The following is a 21,808-nucleotide window of genomic DNA, read 5'->3' as shown; positions in this document are numbered from 1 at the left end:
TCCCATGGTCTGCAAACCATGGGAATATCTTCAAAAGACGACTCAACTTACATAAAAGAGGGTAAAAACCTTTATGACTCTTTAATAATCTACGTGCTCCATGACCACAACTTGTGGAGACTTTACATCTTTATACAACAAAACTTGGGCTTCTTCCCCAAAAATAACCCTAGGGGACCCCATCCCAACATATGGCTGATTAGTCCATATTAAAGGGAAACTAGTGCATCCAAAACCGTGCAATCCCTTCTAGGTTCAGTTCCTAATTGCATGCACCATCTGTACAACTCGGAAAATTATACAATTGAGAGTACACTCTCCATGCAATCTAGTCTCAATTGGGTCTTTTGTAGAATCAACATGCATGAGTTTCTGATGAGGGAATATTCAGTTAGCCGGAGTAGCACTAGTTAATGCAATAGTGCACCAATTGACTGTTAACTCACTATTAGTTCCTCAAATAGTTTGGATCTAAATTAACTGAAAGTAACTCAATAAACTGAGTTATCTAATTAAAACTCACAATTAGCCCATCTTAGACCCCTAAAATATAGGGAGAACATATACATGACTTTAGAAAGACTTCCAACTCAAAATTCCCAAGCTAATTAAGTTAATGAAACTTAATTAACTATTTACAAGTTTCTATGAGAATAAAATTCGATTTCAATTCTCAGTTTAATTGAAGGACATATTAAACTGGAATTTATGGATTCTATTTTTATCATTTCTTGTTGCTATTTTCAACATTTTTTTTTTAGCTTCATTTAGATCCATTCCTAGTTGAGTAGCAATCTAAAATGTTTTTACCTGAAATTCATTGGGGAACAACACCTGATTCCTGTATACTAACTCATAGGGAGTATAACCCGTCACATTTATCCATGTTATCCGATAAGCCCGTAATGCTTTTGGCAACCTATCACCCCAGTTCCCATGGTGTAGTTGAACTATTTTAGTGAGAATGGACTCCAAGGCTTGATTAATGGATTCAACCAGTCTGTTTTCCTGAGGGTGGTATGGGGTAGATTTCTGGTGCTTAATCTGGTATTGTTCAGTGATAGCCTTTTTTAGTTTAGAAGTGCATTATGTCCCTTGATCAATGACAATTTCTCTATGCACCCCAATCCGAGTGAAGATGTCTTCATGGAGGAAATATATAATAGAATTCTCAATGGCAAAATATAAAGGCTTAGCTTCAACCCACTTTGTCAGATAATCAATGCAAACTAATATGTACCTCTTCTTCTTAAACATGGGAGAAATGGGCCCTACAAAATCCAATGCTTACTTTTCAAAAGGATCTATTGTATTTGAGTTTGAAGAGGCATATCATCACCTGGAACAGGCCTCCCCATTCTTTAGAAAGCATCACAACTAGAAACAAACCTTTTGGTGTCTTTAAAGAGAGTGAGAGAGTAATAACCTACATGTAGGACCTTATAAGTTGTTCTTTTGTTTGCAAAGTGCCCACCACAGGGTTCATTGTGGAAAGCTCTCAAGACATCATACGTTTCATCTTCTTGTACACACCTTCTCATGATTAAATCAGGTTTGGTGTGGTACATGTGTCCTTCTATGCAAGAATAGTTGTCACCCCTCTGCACAATGTTGTGTTTTTCCCTGGTGGATAGATTCTCTAGCAACCTGCCTGATACCAATTAGTTGGAAACATTAGAAAACTAAGGAGTATGTGTTTAAATGGAAAACAAATTCTCATCAGGAAAGTCACCTGGAACTCATACTAGAGCTATGTCTTGTGCAATATTCATTCAGGACAAGAAATCTGCAGCTGAATGATCCTGTTCATGCATGTCAATCACAATGATGTTAAATTCATGAAGTAGGAGTAACCACCTAGTAATTCTTCTATTAGTAATTGGCTTATTCATAAGGAATCTAATAGAAGAGTGATCAGTATGGAAAAAAGTTTCGTAACTTGTAATATAGTGCCTAAATTTTTTGATAGCATGGACTACTGCTAGTAATTCATTTTCGGTAACAATGTAATTTAATTTTGAAGGTGAGATATTTTTGCTAACGAAATAAATAACATAAGGAATGTGATTCTCCCTTTGTCCTAGAACAAATCCAAGGGTTGTATCTAATGCATCAGTACATATGTGGAAAGGAAGATACCAGTTAGGTCCTCTCAACACCAGAGCAATTGACAATTTGTCCTTCAGGACCTTAAAATTGTTAGGATATTCCGACACATAGGAAATAGTTAAGTACAACTTGGTCTAGTGTAGAGTTAGGTATAGAGTTAGGTAAAGTGTGTTTCTTTACCGTTGTACATTTTGTAACTTACAATCTGACGGTCACGATATGTAGTGATCCGACGGTTCATTCTCTCCTCGGTATTACCGACACTTGATCCGTGGCTTGACACTCGATTGGTCCATGAATTCTATTTAAAGCGCATGGAGGGTCATTTGTAGGGTAATCCGTGCATGAGAGAACCATATGTAAATTTTCATTCTTTTATTAATAAATTGCCTGAAGTGGCCGCGTTGGCTCAGGCCGTGGACTGTTTCCCTCTTTGAGGGTTTTAACCACATCAAAATACTGGTGTATTGATCTGCGATCTGTTGTGAGTGGTGTCCTTTTGGTGTTCTGTCTAAGGAACTTACCCTGTAAATTCATACATGGTATTGGAGCTATTTGAGGGCCGCGTCCGTTGGTGATCCAAAGCTGAAGCCGGTAGAACTGCATCCGACTGTTGTTTCCTAGATCTGCTGTTTCTGACTGCTTTCGGGCTGAGAGGACTGCTCTGTTGTGTTGGGAGCATCTGTTCCAGTGAGGAACCCCTTTCGTTTCACGCGAAAAGGTTTCCGATAGCCCTAGTGATGAGCTCCAAATTTGGTAACATTTTGGGCTCATTTGGCCTACTTACCCTTGCTCAACCCTTCATGTTTCATCACTTATGCATCATTTTTTAGTATATTCATGTTATTTGTACGAAGGAGGGCAGGCACTATTCCTAGGTGGCTAACACATGTTTATTTCAGGGTTTTTTGACATATAATGGAGCGAAACCACGCAGATGAAGGCTAGGAGACAGCCAAGAGGGGATTACGGTTTTGTATTTGTCCACAGCCTTGAATGGCCTTCCTCGTGATCTCCACCGAAACTCCAAGCTCCAACCACCACCGAGCTAGAAGGCAGCCAAACGGATTGAAAGGAAACAACAGATTACTCTTAGTTTGGACAGCCAAACCCCACTAATTTAGGAGGCCAGCTTGGCCCTTGTAATGTATGAATGATGAGGCTGTAGCCTTCGATGGGGACTTTTGAAACCTTGTTGTTTATTTTGGACTACGAGCTGATAGCTCCGTTTTGCTCTTTGTAAGCCATTTTTGGCATGTTATCAGACTTTTGACTATTATCTTTTAATGAATAAGCAGGCAGATTTGAGGTAGCTCTGAGTTCTTAAAGGAGCTTAAGCTCTCAAGGTTGGGCCCAACCTGAGAGCCTAAGGCTTCCTTCCTTTGTATTGTTACCTTTCTTTCTTTCAGCATTATATTTCTTTTCCTTTACATGCACTTGGAAACACAGTTTTTTGATTCGAATTTCTTGGTGTGGTTACATAGGTTAGTGTTATGAACAAAGTTGTTTCAGTAGTTTAGATTAGAGTAAGGGGATTAGAGTTAATCAGAGCTCCAAAAAAGGGTTGATTGCACACTCACTTCCACCTCTGTTTAGAGATTGGGAGTGCAGCCCGTGCCACCCACCAAAAACACAGTCTTACATGTTCATACAAGCTTTAATGCAATGTTCTCGGTTGTAGCAGCATCCATGCGTTCAGATCTTGTGAAATGAATCATTGTTTCAATGCCATGCAAAAGTTTCCTCACAAACTCACATTGCTGTTCTATGGTTTTATAAAAACAGTTAGAATAGGTTGATGAATTATCGGTTTTGTGCAAGACACGGATGATTTGTTTCATTTACACTGTGCAGTATCACTCTCTCATGCCCTTACCCTCCTAAGCCGTGCCTAGGCCATCCACTCTTCCCTCAGTTAGACCACTTACCTCCTAAACCCTTCTATCACCCACGTGATTCTACCTTTTCGGCCTTCCATTCCCTCTAACCTCCTCTAGACCAACCAGATTTACACACCCCCTCTCCATCTCATCTATCTGTCCATAAGCCATCACAAGCTCCCCTCCTACCTCCTTGACCATCCATATAGCCTCTTCCACTCATCCATCACCCAAAAATCCTATTGCAGAACATCCTGTAGAAATTACGGGACTTCCTGTAGAAATCCTGAACTTCCTGTAGAACCCCCTGCAGACATCCTGTAGAAGCTTGCAAACACGGTTGCCAGGCATCTGAACTTTGTGAACTTCTGTGGAATGATGTTAGGGATCCCTTGGACCCTCTCAGAGTCCTCCTGACTTTTTCCAAGCCTTCCTCCCCTTGATCTACCCCTGCACAGACAAGACCCAGTAAGAAGCACAGTCATAATTACTCCAACAACTTGAGCAAAAATACAAAAACATGTTCTCTTCAGATGAAAGTAGTTTAGACACATGCATCTCATCTCAATAGAAGTAATGGCATCACTTTTAGAAGTTGCATTCCCACCATTGCATCATAAGGATTAAGCTGGTAGAATTAGGGTTTACTAGGGTTTCCATGTTTTGTTGGCTTTCAGTTCATTCTTGCAAAGTAGGTTAATTTCCTTTGAGATAGCTTTCGTTCATCACTTAAAAAGCTTCTTCTGAGAACATATAGAAGTTGGCTTAAGCCCTAGCGGACTTGTGCCAGCTGACCAAGTGACAGCTGTGACAAGAGCTAGTACTTGTGCATACAGCACCGTCGCTTCCAAGTTTGTTACGAACTACCGGGTTGATAAAATTAGAGAAGGAAGCTCCAGGAGTTGTAGCATTATTGCTACAATACTGGAGCCCACCATTCTTTTTGGCTCCGTTGCCGGGGAAGCATTAGAGTATTAGTAATTGTTGCTTTTCTTCTATTTTCCTACTCTCGCCTTCTGCCAAGTAGTTTATTTCATTTCCATTCTGCAAAAGTAGCATAGACATTTCCTGCTTTCATAGATTAACATTTCAATTCCGCAATTTCATTTTTGCAAGCATAGATTAGCATTTCAATTCTGCAAGCGTAGACTAGCATTTCCATTCCTCCAATTTCATTTGAGCAAAGTAGATTAGTTCTTTCCTGCTTTCATTTCAATTCTGCATTTTCATTTCAGCAAGATAGTTAGTTGTAGATCAATCTGTTTCAGTTTTTGCAGATACCAGAGAAAAAAACAAAATCAATCAAAAGTCTTTCCATTTCATGGCTCGTAGGAATCGAGATAAAACAGGCAAATTCTTACCCAACACCCCCACTACATCACTGAGCCACCCTTCTCTCTTCTGCGGTGACAGTGATCCAGAAGAACCTATATGTGAACCTCCTGAGATATATGAAGATCCTATAGCAGAAGAAGAATTAGAGACCATTCCATCTGAAGCTATGGCTGACAATAGAGGAGAAGATGAGAGAATAGAAGGTGCCTTCCCCATCCGAGAGACCAATGGAGACATGAAAATGAAGAACATTAGCCCCTCCGCTTTACCTCACTTCCATGGACTGACTACTGAAGATCCTGATACCTTCTTGTTTGAGTTTGTTGTCCTTTGTCGAACCTATGACTATACTGAAGATGAGCAGAAGCTGAAACTCTTCCCCTCAACTCTTAAGGATGTAGCATTACGCTGGTTCATGGGCTTACCTGGGAACAATATCACCACTTGGGCTCAGATGTAGCAAGCTTTCAATACCAAGTACCGGGACTACTGTAGGTCCAAGGAAACCAAGGGAGAAATCTTCCGGATGACCATGGGAAATGATGAGTCCTTAGAGGATTATGAGGAAAGGTTCCAACTTAGCTATAAACGGGCCAGGTGCACACTTGACCCTGAATCCCTCAAGTTGGTCCTGCTCCGAGGAGTCCCTGAAGACCTCTTAGATACCCTTCACATGTTAGCTGGAGGAGATATTTACCAACTGCCTTATGAGGACATAAAGACTGTGTTTAGAAACCACTCTAGGGCAGCCCGGAAATGAGGTAGAGGAAACCTCCTCTCAGTTGGTATTCCTTTCTCCAAACATGAGTTTGAAAATCAATTAGAGGATCTCAAAAGTGAAGTGAGACAGACCATTGCCATGCAACTTGATACATTCAGGATCCAGCAGAAGAAGGAAGAAGCTGAGAGGGCCTTGGCTATCTTCTGCCCTAGGTGTACAAGGAGACACCCTAAGAACGAATGCCCATTACATTCGGTTGAAGTATGTTTCGTTTGTGAGGAGGACCATCCCATAAATCAATGTCCAACCTTACCTGGGCTTAAAGCCATGTATCAAGGGACAGAAGCCCCCACCGAACCTCTCTATTTCCTCAACCAAAGGAGGCCACAAGGACCTAGACCTTACCAGCAGGGGATGCAAGGGGCACCCCAAGCTTATTACAGCCCCAACCAATCTACTCCTATGCCTTCCTGGGGTCCCCCTGCTCATCCTTCCTGGTCTGTGCCTCCTCCATGGTCTTATCCACCTCAGTACCATACTCAACCCACTACTCATTCGTATCACTCACATGCCCAGCCACAGCCTCAATGGAATGCACCTCAATCAGGGTGGAGGCCCTAGTACAACACTCCTCCCGCCATTTTGCCTCCACCACCAGTTCAACCTCAACCATTACCTCTTGCTCCTCCAAGACAACCTCAAATGCCTGCTCAACTGAACCCAAACCCCAACAACAGACAGGCCCAACAGGTATATACTGGGGAGACATCATGCCCTACCTATGCTGTGGAGATCCAGGAGATCAATCTGCGATATGGAAAGACTCTTCCTGATCGCCAACCTCCTCCCCCAGAGGACGAGGAAGACAAATAGGAAAGTGAACCAAAGGCTATTCCACCCTTTCCTGAGAGACTAACAGCCACCACACAACCCAACTCAGAGGAGGATGAGCTTCTGGGAGAGCTCAAGCAGTTGTGTGTAAAAATACCACTTCTCCAAGCCATCAAGGATGTGCCAATATACAACAAACTGGTTAAGGAAAAGTGTTTCAAACACCCAGGCAGGCGAAAGAGGGATGCTTCAACCATCAATGTCATAGGACAACTGTCTGACCTTATGTTGGGACAAGTCATCTGCCCAAAGTACCTAGATCCTGGGAGTCCTGTAGTAGATGTCCACATCAATGGCACCATCATACCTCACACCTTGATTGATCTGGGGGCTGCCATTAATGTGATGACCAGGGATACCATGCTCAAACTCAACCTTCAGGGTTCCTTGAGGAAGACCTCGACAGTCCTACAACTAGCAGATCGCTCCACCGTGACTCCCGAAGGGATTGTGGAGGATGTCTTGGTCTCTGTTGACTCTTGGGAATATCCTGCAGATTTCTTGGTGCTGCAACCAAAGGCAAAGCTCACTGGATATCCTCTTATTTTTGGAAGGCCTTGGTTAGCCACTGCAAATGCTTACATAAGTTGCCGTGCAAGAAACATGACCATAAAAAATGGTCCTATGTCCAAGCAGCTAGTCCTATACCCTCCTGCCCAACCCTCATTAGAGCATGAATTACCACTTTGGTTGGAGGAAGGAGAAGAAGATGAGGTGTACTCAGCACCTTTGTGCACCCTAGACACCACTAGGGGAGACCCCCCAACCGAGGATGATTTGATTGAGACCTTGATCCAGAATCCACCTCCCAGCGCACTATCCTTAGAGAAATTGGTGGAGGATGCCCAAGCCAGCACCTTAGTGGACCTTTGTGCAACCAACCCTGTCACTCCCAGAGTCAAGAATGTGGAGTTCGGCCCTGAGAGGACGTTAAAGATCAGCTCCTCCCTATCTCCTTCTCAGGAAAAGGAGCTGTGTAGTTTGTTGGCCAGTCATCTAGATGCTTGTGCTTGGAGCTATAAGGAGATGAAAGGAGTCCATCCTTCGATTTGTACCCATCACATTTACATCAAAGAGGACTGTAAACCAGTTAGGCAACCCCAGAGGAGAATGAATCCAGCCCTTAAGGACATTGTCAAAGAATAACTGCAAAAACTGTTGGATGCCGGATTCATTTACCCCATCTCAGATAGCGAATGGGTGTCCCCTTTGGTGTTGGTTCCCAAGAAAAATGGGAAGTGGAGAATCTGTGTGGACTACCGAGAACTGAAAAAAGCTACCAAGAAAGACCATTTCCCTCTACCTTTCATAGATCAAGTGTTGGATGGACTGGCAGGAAAGAAGTTTTTCTCTTTCCTAAATGGGTTTAGCGGGTACAACCAAATCCAAATAAGCCCGGAAGACCAAGATAAGACCACCTTCACTTGTCCTTGGGGTACCTTTGCCTACCGAGTTCTTCCCTTTGGTCTGTGCAATGCTCCCGCTACCTTCCAGAGAGTCGTCTTGAGCATCTTCTCGAAGCTGGTCCATGATGCGGTGGAAATCTATATGGATGACTTCACTCCTTATGGGTCCAACTTCCAGGAAGCATTGTCCAATTTGGGAAAAGTCCTAACCAAATGCATTGAGATGAACCTATCCCTTAGTCCTGAAAAATGTGAATTCTTGATGACTGAAGGGACCGTGCTAGGCCATACCATTTCTTGCCAGGGGTTACAGGTGGATCTTAACAAAATTGCTCTCATCAAGAAGGTTCCACCTCCCCAAAAGGTAAGGGATGTTCGGAGTTTCTTAGGATTAGCAGGGTATTACAGGAGATTCATTAAAGACTTCAGCAAGCTAGCCTCACCATTGTTTGGCTTGTTGGCAAAAGATGTGGAGTTTAAATGGACTGACGATTGTCAAAGGGCTCTAAATGAATTAAAGGACAAGTTGGTGTCTGCCCCAATCTTGAGAGGTCCAAACTGGGCCCTACCTTTCCACATCCACACTGATGCCTCGAACAAAGCCATAGGGGCAGCCTTAGGACAAGTTGAACAAAAACTTTCGTATGCCATTTACTTTGTCAGCAAAAACTTATCCAAAGCAGAACTAAATTACACTATAACTGAGAAAGAATTCTTGGCTGTGGTCCATGCACTGAACAAGTTCCGACATTATATCACTGGCTGTCAAACATTTGTACATACTGATCATGCTGCAATTAGATATTTAATGAATAAACCAGATGTGAATGCTCGTATTATTAGATGGTTACTTTTGTTGCAGCAGTTTTATTTGACCATTGTTGACAAACCAGGTAAAGAAAATGGTGTTGCTGACTTTTTATCTAGATTGGACTTGTCTGCAGATGAGGATGGAACAGTGGATGACTAGATGTCCGATGAACATCTGTTTGCTATTTCAGTACTCTCTCCATGGTTTGCTAATATAGCAAACTACCCTGTTTCAGCACAGTTCCCTCCGCACCTATCCTCAAGAGAGAAGAGCAGAATCATCAGAAAAAGTGCCTCATTCACTTGGATCGGGGGCAACCTGTTCAAGCTTGGCCCTGATCAGATCTTAAGGCGTTGTGTAAGGGAGGAGGAAGTCTTTGATATCCTCCTCACCTGTCATGATGGGCCTTGTGGAGGACATTTTGCAGCAAAGAGGACCGCCTTCAAAATCTTGCAGGCAGGCTATTATTGGCCCACACTTCATCAAGATGTCAGAAGGTATATCAGCCAATGTGACCAATGCCAAAGGATGGGGAAACCAACTCAAAGGGATGAAATGCCTCTCCAACCTCAAGTGACTCTTGAGCCATTTGAGAAGTGGGGTATGGATTTTGTGGGTCCCATCAACCCTCCTTCGAGGCAGAGATCTTACATCATTGTGTGCACCGACTACCTGACAAAGTGGGCAGAAACCAAGGCAATCAAAGCAGCAACAGAAGAAAAGGTGGCTGAGTTCTTAAGAGAAAACATCTTCTACAAGTTTGGCTACCCAAGAGAGCTAGTCACCGATCAAGGAAGCCAGTTCACATCCAACTTAATTGAAGACCTACTAGCTCATCACAAAATCAAGCATAGGACTTCCACCCCCTATCACCCTCAAGCAAATGGGTAGGTGGAAGTCACCAATAGAGCATTGGAAGGGATTTTGACTAAGGTGATGAGCAGCAGTAGGAAAGATTGGGCAGATCGCCTGGTTGAGGCCACATGGGCTTACAACACCACTTGGAAGACCACAACCGGCTTCACACCTTATGAGCTGGTCTATGGGAAGAGAGATTTGTTGTCCATTGAATTTGAATACAACACTTTGAGGATGGCAGCTCAGCTGGACCTAGATGTCAGCCATGCACAACAAGAAAGGTTATTGCAGCTGAATGGATTGGATGAGCACCGAATGCAGGCCCTTCTTCACACAGAAGTGGTTCAACTTCAGAGGAAGGTGTGGCATGACCAACATCTCAATGACAAGCAATTTCAGCCAGGAGATTGGGCACTGTTGTATGATTCTAGGCATAAAGATTTCAAGGGGAAGCTGAGAACCAGATGGCTGGGACCATATGCAGTGGAAAAATGTCATGACAATGGATCTGTTCTTATTCGGACCATTGATGAGGAGGCCATCCCCCTGCTTTTCAATGGGCATCGACTGAAGATCTACAGGAAACCTCTCTCAAGACAGGAGTTCATCAAAACTGTGGAGAAATCAGTGTTGGTCATAGAGAAGGGTTCTGCCTCTGCTTTGGGCATACCCTGAAAGATCTAAAAAAAAAAAAAAAAAAAAGAAATAATAATAAAGATCCTTGGGTGAAAACCTTTCTGAGGCTCCCAAGGCAGGTGGTAGGGGTGAAAACCTCATTGAGGCACCCCTATTGTCTTTCAAAAAAAAAAAAAATATTTGAAAAATATCCTCGAGTGAAAACCTCTCTGAAGCGCTTAAGGCAGATGGCAAGGGTGAAAACCTCATTGAGGCGCCCCTGCCATCTTTCAAAAAAAAAAAAAAAAACAATAAGCAAAAAAAGACAGGGACAACAAGTTTATAATGTGGCAATGCATGCAGGTTGCAGGTATTCTATGAAGGAGAGGAGGTCTCTCAACTCAAAGTCAAGGATCCTTATCATGCTGCCAGGAGACCTCACCAGCACCTCCTCCAAGAATACTCATCTTCTCCAAAGTATGGGTGTGATTTCATCACAGCTTAGTCTTCTACAGGAAGGTGCAGACTTTCTACAGGAAGTTCTGTATTTCTGCAGGAAACTTCCTGTAGAAGTTCGGGACGGCCCAAAATTCATTATGTGGAGAGATCTAACGACCAAGGTTCGACACGGAGGCATGCAAGCTACTATTTCCTCCATCGCACATTGTTGTCGCCTTCTGCTACCACCCAAGTCGACATGCAATAAAAGTACCTGCACCATCAAAACAAATCATTGAGTTATCAAGAGGAAGCGATGTTTAAATGAAAAAAGATGCTGAGGTGCCATGCAATACCCATCACAGCTATCCAAGGGCCCTGTGAGCGTGATCGTGATGCCGCTGTCTTCATCGTTCAGCATGCACCCAAGGAGGAAAAACTGCTACAGGACATCCTGCAGGAGTCCCGTAGCAGTTAAGCCAACTAGAGTGTACACCATTCCATCGCCTGCAACATGCAAGGATAACGCAGGCACATGCAGCCGAATCATAAGATTCATCGTCAGCAGCCTGTGAAGAGGAACCTCCGGGCCTGTGCAATCAAGCAGCAGCAAACAAATCTAGTCATCGTCGTCCAAAAGCCTGAAGAATCATGTCGCGGCCGCACAGGTAAGTGCCTCGCCCTTTCTTCCGTCGAATTGCATGAATTTTACTTTGAAATGTTTGCAAGTGTGAAGTGAATGGGTTGAGCGGTCATATGGCCATTCGACTGGCCAAATCGACCAGTTAGATGGTCTAGTCGGATGTGTAAACGGTGGTCGTGGCAAAAGGAATGGGCAGTGCACACGTGAGAGCCATCCAGTCGGGGAGAAGCGCGTTTTAACAGAAATGACGGCGGCGGATCTGCGGGGAATGATGCGGCAGTAAGGGAACTTGCAGAAGAATGATGGAGTGACGTCGTCCAACGGTCCGGGAGGGACAACTCACCCCCGCGCCACGGATTCCGCCGAATTCAAATCTAATCGGCTAGATTGCCACCCCACGCATTTATCATTAGCCGTTTGAAAGTCGAGTGAGCATCCTATTATAGACATTTTTGTGCCTTACAGCATTGAGCATGAAATGTCAATAATCTAAGGGATCCAAAGTCCCTAAACATGTTGTTCCTACCCCTAGAGGAACAAGGCCAACTAACCACAGCAATTCACAGAAGTTCTCCACCTGAAACTGCTCAAAAACAAGTCAATTCAGGATCATGTCAACTGCTCCACTGAGCATCTGCGCTGAATGTCAACTGCTCCACTGTCTACCTGCGTTGAATGTCAACTGCAACAAAGGCTACCTGCACTGAGCAAGTTTGGACAAGTGGCAGGCTCATTCCTCAAGGTGTCAATGCCCAGGAAGCTTCCAAAGTGACACTTGCCTCAGGGAATTCGACTGGTGATGAGTAAGAGGTTCCAAATCTCCAAGTGGAAGCAAGAACCTCCAAGTGGATTCAAGAACTGAGAGAGGGAGAGGACACTAGTCAGATCTCAAGCTGACTCATCCTCTCTCCAAAATAACTATATATAGATCTCTCCTCCATGAGATCTGGAGGCTGGAATTTTGTTATTGCAAAGAATTGTTGTTGGTTTGTGACTGGAATCATTGGGTGCTTAATGCTTTGAAGGGAGCTGAAGAAGGAATTCCATTCTGCTGGGAAGGAGATGCTGGATTGGAGCCCTCTAGGTTGTATCTCTTCCTGAACCTTGTTATCAATCAATAAAGCTATCTTGGTTTGCTCCTATATACTGGTGTATTTGTATGATTGCATTAGTGTATTTGATTTGCTTCTAATCCTGAATCATTTATGAATATGAATATTTGCCTTTGTGTTGTGTTCTTCTCTTGTCGCAAGTAGCTGTTCTCTTGTCACAGGTAGCTGTTCTCTTGTGATCTCACGGGAATCAAGTAGCTGTTCTCTTGGACAAACGAGGAGGCAAGTAGCTGTGAACACCCAAAGAGAAGAGGATCTAGATCGAGGGACAAACGGAAGACACCGGTAAGTCCATTGATCTCCCCTCTTTCACATTTCATAAAGGAAAGAACCAGAGTAGCTGTATCTGTTTGTTGCTAAGGCACTGTCACACCTTAGGTGGATAGGATCATCCTGCATAGGCATTTTTCCCCACAACAAATTGGCGACTCCGCTGGGGAGATCTGTTTTAGTCATTTTATTTGTGTTTACATCATTGTTTGCTTCATAGACTCAACAGCAACAATCGAACTGCTTCTGCAAAGTAGACTGTTGCTGCCTTGATCCTTCACTGGATTTTGTCTATGATCTGAAAAATGGACTCACAAATGACTTGATGATCCTTTGTGATAGTCTTTAGTACCCTCTCAAAGCATCCCTTTGATTATACCTTGCTTGTGTTTCTGATTTGGCCTGAAACAGTTGATTTTTGAGCATTTTATGACCCAGAACCCAGGGGAAACGGGAGTTTCTTCTTCAGCGCAACTGCTGTGAAGGCAGTCTGCATTTCAACGCAGGTCCCGTGAAGGCTACCTGCGCTGAATGTCAACTCCACAATGTTGGACTTGTACTAAACCAATTTAGCCTTGTGCAGCTGGGGTTCTCTGCTGTCTGTTGCCCTGTTTTGATCTCTGTTTTTTGCAGCCTTTAACTAGCATAGGTACCAGTCTGATAATTCCTTTTCTTTGCTTAAATTCCGCCTCCTTTTGTACAAAAAGACTGTGAGTGTTTTTATGTGTTTTTACGTCATTTACAGTTTTCCTTTGCATGAGTGAAATAATCATCCTGTAGCCCTTGATTCAGATCTGATTGACTGTGATCTTAGGAGAGAGTTCATTGGCTGTTTGCAGTTGATTATCATTTTCTTTTGCTTATTGGTTTGAGTTTGTCTCTTTTAAGTGTCGAAACAAGTATTCATTTCGAAAAATCGCAAAGTGATTGTAATCTCTTCTACCCTTGTTGATTTCGGAAAAAGTAAACTTGTTTTGTATCTGTCATTTAAAAGCAAATTCAAAGTTGTACAAAAAGCTTTCTTTGTAGGCATCTATACTAAGAAAGCGGAAAACAAACACCTGCATTGTGCATTTGCATTTTGATAAGTTTGCATGCTTGATTTAGGAAGAGTGCATTAGAGTGTGTTGATTGCTCTTTGAGAAAAGATAGTGTCTTTCTTTTCCCTTAGTAGCTAGGATTTTCAAAGTTGAAAAGATTATAAAGCTTGCTTATCATCTTAGACTGCATTTAGGAATTGTACCATACATCTCGTGGTGATCCTGAAAGACAAACTTCTAAAAAGATCAACTTAAAATAAACTGAATGAACCTAACAACGCTTTGCAACATAACGCACAACATAGAGGTCTAGGCTAGAGACGTGTTCCAGCGTCGTTAAGCCTAGTGACTGTCGATCTCGTGGAAGGTGGGTGATTCCTCCTGAGGGACGATAGCGCTAGTACGGATTGTGCTCCCACGTACCGTCGCGTATATATTGGGAGACCCCTATAGGCATATATCCTTTATCCTTAGGAAGCCGTGTCGGCCGCCCTACTGATCGTAATGCAGTGAACACAGCATTCACGAAGATCGACCGCCCGTACCTTAAAAAGTATTCTGCGGTTTTGCGAAAAGTTTGGCACACCCTCTGCCTAGATCTCCAGAGCAGTTTCTTTTGGCCTTTTTCAGACTCTATAATAGAAAAGGTCCATCCGAGCATTTGTCGCTTCGGGCTCGTTAAAACATCGAAGGAGACTAGAGTCATCTTTAGCTTTTTCTCGACTCTTTAAAAGTGAAAAAGCAAGTTGTGTCTAAAGCGTCTAATAAAATTCATTCAATTCGGAAACACACTTTCCCCTTTTGTATTTTAGTTGATCGAGTAATCCGCAATCGTGGAAGAAAGTCAATTGAAACCCCGTCGTTCGCGGAGGCTTGTGAGTCAACCGTCTTTGTCTCCGGAATCGAAAACAGTACGGACAAAGCGAACTCGCTTAACCGGTTCGAAATCTCCTATCAAAGTTAGAACAAGTGTTCCGACAACATCTGAGATTTCGGTTACTCCAAACATTTTTGGAAACCCTGCCTCTATTGAAGAAGTTCAACAGCCACAGAGGGACAGTAGCACTGATCCTAGTCTGAGAACAAGTACTTGCGTTACTGAACCAGTTCCATCTGTAACCGGTCCAGAGAGTCTTGTTCCTCAAACAACTGTCGCTGTCGAAACAACCCCTTCTTCGGCACCAGAAATTTTTTACGGACCTGACGGTATTCCTCTTCCACCAGGTTTGATTGTGATAGAGGAAATTATAGAGGATCCGCAAGCAACTACTCCAACCCATTTTGGAGTAGGGGTCACTCTTTTTCCTTCTACATCAGAAGTGAGTCCATCACCAGTGGAAGTTCCTGTAGAATCGCTAGGTGATCAATTGGATAGACTCAAAATGTCTGAGCAACTGTCGACATGTAGGACTGTGTCAAATGACACAGCGACGGCAGAACTCCCTGCCATCACTCCGACGATGTTTGCCGGTATACCATCTGTCCCAACTAGCTCGCAACCACTAGAAGGAGTCCACCCAGGGACTATTTCAACAGTGTGGTCTATTCCAGTTTGTTCCTCCGGGATAATACCCGGTAATTCTTATGTTGAGACTCGACAAATTGATCCCTATGGAGGTCAATTTGGGCCATCTAGTCCCCAAGGGCAAACAATCCCCTTGAGTTCCGGATTGCTACCGTATGGGGGGCAGTATGCCCTTTCATTACCCCCTCCGGGAGGATATCCATACGGCAGTTCTCAACAGTATTCAGGTTATACTGGAGTTACGACAAGTGGTTGGGTACCTATGCTACCCCAACAGCCAAGAGTTGTGTATTCTATGCAACAATGTGTACCTATGTCGAACATCCCTACAACGCCAGCTATTGTAACAATGTCACAAGTTCAAACGATGCCTGTTGTGTGTCAAACTCAGATTTCTCAGGTTGTAATGCAACAGCCCCTTGACCCTGTAACACAACCACAATCGCCGACTGGTGGGGCAACACAGGTCCAAATGGGTACAATTACCCCACATCTTGTTCCGTCGGTTAGTATAGCACAGCAGAGCATGGCTTCACAACCATGGCTGGTGCAATACCAACAACCACAATTCCAGCAGGTGTACCAAGGTTCTGAGCAGCAGATCTTTGCGAATAGTGGACAACCGTATATCCAAAACGGTCAAAACCAACCGCTTTACAGTGGTCAAGTCCACCAACCGTATCAATCATACCAACATCAATTACATTATGCTGGTATACAAAGGCCTACTGTTCAGGAAATTCCATCGTATCCTGGGTACGCCTCACCTAACCTGAATCAACAGTTACCATTCGTGGCAACTTTAGAATTACCAGATTTACACCGATTAACGAATGATCCAATTGCTTACGCCCGTTGGTGGCCAGCGATTCCTCACAAACTTCCATCGGACATTCCTAAATTCAACGGAAATCCAGGTGAAGACCCGTCGAATCACGTGATGACTTTTCATCTGTGGTGTTCGTCGAACACCCTGAACGATGATTCGATAAGGCTTCGCCTTTTTCAGAGGACATTGACAGGTCCAGCAGCTAAATGGTATATTGAATTACCTAGAGCCTCTTTCGACAATTTCAGTTCCCTAGCCACGACTTTCTTAACCCATTTTCAATTACCGATAAGGTATGAAACTGGAACAGAAATCTTAACCAACTTCAAGCAGACGACGGCCACACATATATCCGATCATATACATGAGTGGCGTCGTCGTCGCAGAATGGTGAAGACTTACGTTCCCGATCAGCTATTAGCTGAATGGTTTATAAAGTCGTTACTTCCTGCCATAACGGAAGATGTGGCCAAGGGGGGAGTCGTAACAGAGGAGCAAGTCATTGCTCGTGCACAATATCTAGACTTAGTATACACTCAGTCTGGCACGCTTTACGACAAAATACCTGATGCCCCTAGACCGGAATTTTCAATTCCTCCTCCTCCTAAATCAAATAGTGACTCTCATGCCAGCGACGGTGTGATTGGCACAGCAAACGCAAAGTCGACAAAGGCTTCGTCTAAGAAAGCCCGTAAGACTTCGGATCAAAATGAAAATCAAGAAATTCTTGCTTCGGAAGTAAATGCCGTATCAGCAGATAAGGGCAAAGAACCCAATCAACCAGGAAGCAAGAAGAAGCAAAACAAAGGGAAGAAGAAGAAACAGGGTGAGTCATCCCCTGAGAAAACTTCTTCAAACCCTCCTAGGAAAGGGAAACCGCCCCCCTCAGGGTGTTAGATATGTGATGAGGATCATTGGACGAAAGATTGTCCATACAAAGCTGAGCTTAAAAGGTTCTTCAAAAGTTCACACACCTCAGCTGTGTTAACTGATCCGTTTCCCAATCAAGGTCAAAATCTGGTTGAAGGTGGAAATGCTTCCCCGTCGCAAGTGCTAATGTTATCGATATCCAAGCAACAAAATGATGCTTTGATTTCGACAAGGAACAAAGATTACAGGAATCCTCCGCTATCGAACGAAAAAGGTAAAGATCAACCAAGTAGTTCGACAACAACTTCGACAGAAGTTGTCCCACCAATCATTCCTGAATTAACAATAAAACTGTCGAAGGGAGTAGTACACAAGTCGACATTTAATCCTCGCGCTAGAGCAGCGCAGCATTACAACATAGTGGAAGATTTGGCCCAATCGCCATCCTCTATGTCGACTCTTGAGGTACTACAAAATTGCCCATCCCAAAGGCAGGCTTTGTTATCGGCTATTGGTGGGGTTGATCCTAAGGATTCCAATCTTGTATCCTTCGATCACAAAGGATACGATCCACAGTTACCAGCTCAACTAGCTTTCCTTATTCAAGTGAAAGTCCTCAACAAAACTGTTCACAGAACAATTATTGATGAGGGGGCATCTACATGTATCATGTCGATGAGTTGCTGGAAAACTCTCGGATCTCCAACCTTGTCGCGATCTTCGACAACGTTAAAAGCATTCGACGGAAGGACGTACACCCCGTACGGTATCCTAAATAACTTGAAGGTTGAACTAGGAGGAAAAATAGTGGAAATTGATGTTGAAGTCATCGATGGGAATCTTGACTATAACATCCTACTGGGAAGACCATGGATATATGCCATGGTGGCTGTAGTGTCGACTTATTTTAGGAAGATTGCATTCCCTTTTCAAGGAGGGATTACGGTCGTTGACCAACAGAACTTCCTCCTTAATGGTTCACAAGTTACTGGAAGCATTCCCATGATCCATGAGAGCAACCATTCGCTTCAAGATATCGGAGTAGGCCTATTGAAAGACCCCACAATGATGGGAACTTTCGCGCTTCCACCTCCTATATACATAGGAAATATAGCGTTAGTAGCAACCTGCAACATGATATCTTCCACGAAGGTCGCAGAAGACAATGTCGACATGGATCATGCAATGGTTTTGCCCCCAAGCCCAATAGAAATATTGTAGCAATCAATGTTTCAGGCATGGGAGGCGAACCCAAATCAACGCTCGTCAAGCGTTTGGGTAGATAGGTCTAGAGAATATGGTACCCCATTAGATCCTTGGTCGAAAGTGCATGGGACTGACGAAGGAATCTTACAATCAATGTTGATTGAGGGGGCACCATGGAATGATCACCACCATCGTTCCCTTCTTCCAGAATATGAAGACGATACTCAACATGACCTTTATCACCCTTCAGTTTTTGAATTCCTACCAAATACTGTAAATACGGTGGATTCCGAGCGGAACCTATCCAATATTGAAGAGACTATAGCCATAAATATCTCGACTAAACCAAATGTTGTAGAGAATATTTATGTTGGCAAAGGTTGTTCTCCTTCAGAACTGGAAATATATAATGCTCTTTTTCGCGAGTTCAGAGATGTCTTTGCTTGGTCATATGATGAAATGCCAGGCATTGACTCGAGTATTGTTGAACATGAAATTAAAATGTATCCTGATGTCAAACCAGTAAGACAACGGCTTCGGCAGGTGCACCCCAAGAAAGCCGCTGCCATTAAGGCAGAAGTTGAAAAACTTCTCCATACTGGTTTCATCTACCCCGTTCCTCTAACCGATTGGGTATCGAATATTGTCCCTATTATGAAGAAACAAGGGACAATTAGAGTGTGTGTCGACTATAGGGATGTAAACCAAGCTTGTCCGAAGGACAACTACCCTACACCCTTTATCGACCAGATAATTGATGAATGCGCCGGATGTGAAATCTTTTCATTTATGGATGGATTTTCCGGGTATAATCAAATAAATATCCTCCCACAGGACCAGTCAAAGACTGCATTTATTTGTCCGTGGGGCACATTCGCTTATCAAAAATTACCCTTTGTTTTAAAGAACGCAGGGGCGACGTTTCAGAGGGCAATGAATTATGCCTTCCATGACATCAAGAACATCGTTCAACCATATCTCGACGACCTTCCGGCTCATTCGCGAAAGCGGACTGATCATCCGCAGCATTTAAGAGCGATATTTCTACGTTGCCGACACTACAAGATAAGACTCAATCCGCACAAATGTGTGTTTTGCGTCGGTTCTGGTCGTTTACTTGGCTTTGTAGTCTCCAAGGATGGAATTCGTCTCGACCCTTGCAAGGTTCAGGCAATCATTAATTTGCCTCCACCTTCAAATTTGCTTCAGATTCAGAAACTCCAAGGGAAAGCAAACTTTGTGAGGAGGTTCATTCCAAATTACGCAGAACTTGCTAAAGGTTATACTCGTCTTTTGAAAAAGGATGTACCTTTCGTCTGGGATCAGGTCGCGCAAGCTTCCTTTGACGCTCTGAAAGATTCTCTAGTAAGAGCATCGTTAATGTATGCCCCGGACTATCAAAGAGATTTTAACCTGTATCTGGCTGTAGCGGATACGACCATTGCGATGGTTTTAGTTCAGGAAGTCGATGGAATTGAACATCCTATATATTATTTAAATAAAAACTTAAATGATACAGAAAGTAAATATTCTTATGTTGAAAAACTAGCGCTTGCGGCTGTTCAAGCGATTCAAAGGTTTCGACATTATGTCCTCTTTCGGAAAACTACCATTTTATCAGATTGCAACCCCATGACTTATATACTGTCGCGACAGTTGCTTGGGGGCAAATATTCAAAATGGATAGTGATCCTTCAAGAGTTTGATCTGGAATTTGTAAAATCCAAATCAAAGAAAGCTCTGGTTTTCGCAGAATTATTGTGCGATCTCCCATCGTCGTCCAACGATGAAACCTCCGAAGAATCAATCGTGGACGAGACTTTGTTTCTGATATCTGCAAGCGATGAGTGGTATGGAGATATCATAATTTATCTCCAAACCCAAAAATTCAGGCCTAACACCTCTCACTCTGAACAGAAACGTATACGATACCAAGCTAAAGACTACATGATCGTCGGTGATACACTTTACCGTCGTGGTATCGATACAGTTCTGAGGAGGTGCCTTACCCATGAGGAGGCCGAAAAAGCCCTGAATGAGTGTCATTCAGGCGCGTGTGGGGGGCATCAATCTGGATATGCAACAACACAAAAGATCTTACGAGCAGGATACTTCTGGCCAACCATGTTCAAAGATTGCATAATCGCAGTCATAAGTTGCCATGCTTGTCAAATTTTTGATAGCAAAACCAGAAGACCACCCGCACCTTTGCAGCCAATAGTTGCTGTTGGGCCTTTCGCCAAATGGGGCATCGATTTCATGCAATGTAACCCCACCTCGACCAGGGGGCATGGGTATATTATAGTCACCGTTGACTATTTTACCAAATGGGCCGAGGCGATGCCGACATTGGATAACACTGGTGAAACAACTGCCCTTTTCTTTTTTAATCATGTAGTCACCAGGTTCGGCATACCGCAGGCTATAGTTACAGATCATGGATCGCATTTTCGCAATCACATGATGGTCGAATTAGCTACCAAGCTAGGGCTATCTCACGACAGCTCTACCCCGTATTATCCGCAAGCCAACGGACAAGTTGAAGTGATCAACAAAGTCCTTAAGCGTATGTTGCAAAGGATGATCGGGGTTCACAAAAGAAGGTGGCACATAATCCTGTACTCAGCCTTGTGGGCTTACCGAACATCGGTAAAGAATGCGACTGGGTTCACACCTTTCCAACTGGTGTATGGCCTGGAGGCAGTCTTACCAGTCCAGTGTGAAATTTCATCTCTTAAACTCGCAATTGATCTCCTCCCCGGAACTTCAGAAGAAGAGGCACGTTTCTTGGAATTAATCCAATTGGATGAAACCCGTCGTGATGCCGCTTTGGCTAACGAAGCCCATAAGAAACGAGTCAAGGCGCAGTTCGACAAAAATGTCAAACCCCGTGTCTTCTCAGAAGGTGACTTGGTCCTGCTTTACGACCAGGAATCCGATAAATTGGGAGCAGGTAAATTTAATTCTTTATGGATGGGCCCCTATATTGTTAAACGAGTGTTAGCAAAAGGAGCCTATGAGTTAATGGATTATGACGGAATTGCACTGGCACAACCCCGCAACGGGTTGTACCTCAAGCATTACTATGCTTAAATAGTAACCTGTGTGCTTTTGTTGTATTTTGTTTTCGCTAAAGTGTGTGTTTTGGTCGAGTAATCCACCTTTTTACATTTATTGCAGATGTCAAACCTTTTTGAGACATGTGTGGGATATGCTGACAGAGCGAGTCGTAGTTCGCGGAACCTGTCC

The sequence above is a fragment of the Pinus tabuliformis genome, chromosome 7 (genome assembly GCF_031772625.1).
Source record: "Pinus tabuliformis cultivar Carrire ecotype Pingquan chromosome 7, CPIR1, whole genome shotgun sequence".
NCBI lineage: Eukaryota > Viridiplantae > Streptophyta > Pinopsida > Pinales > Pinaceae > Pinus > Pinus tabuliformis.
The sequence above is the reverse complement of the archived record's forward strand: the minus strand, read 5'-3'. Positions refer to the sequence as shown.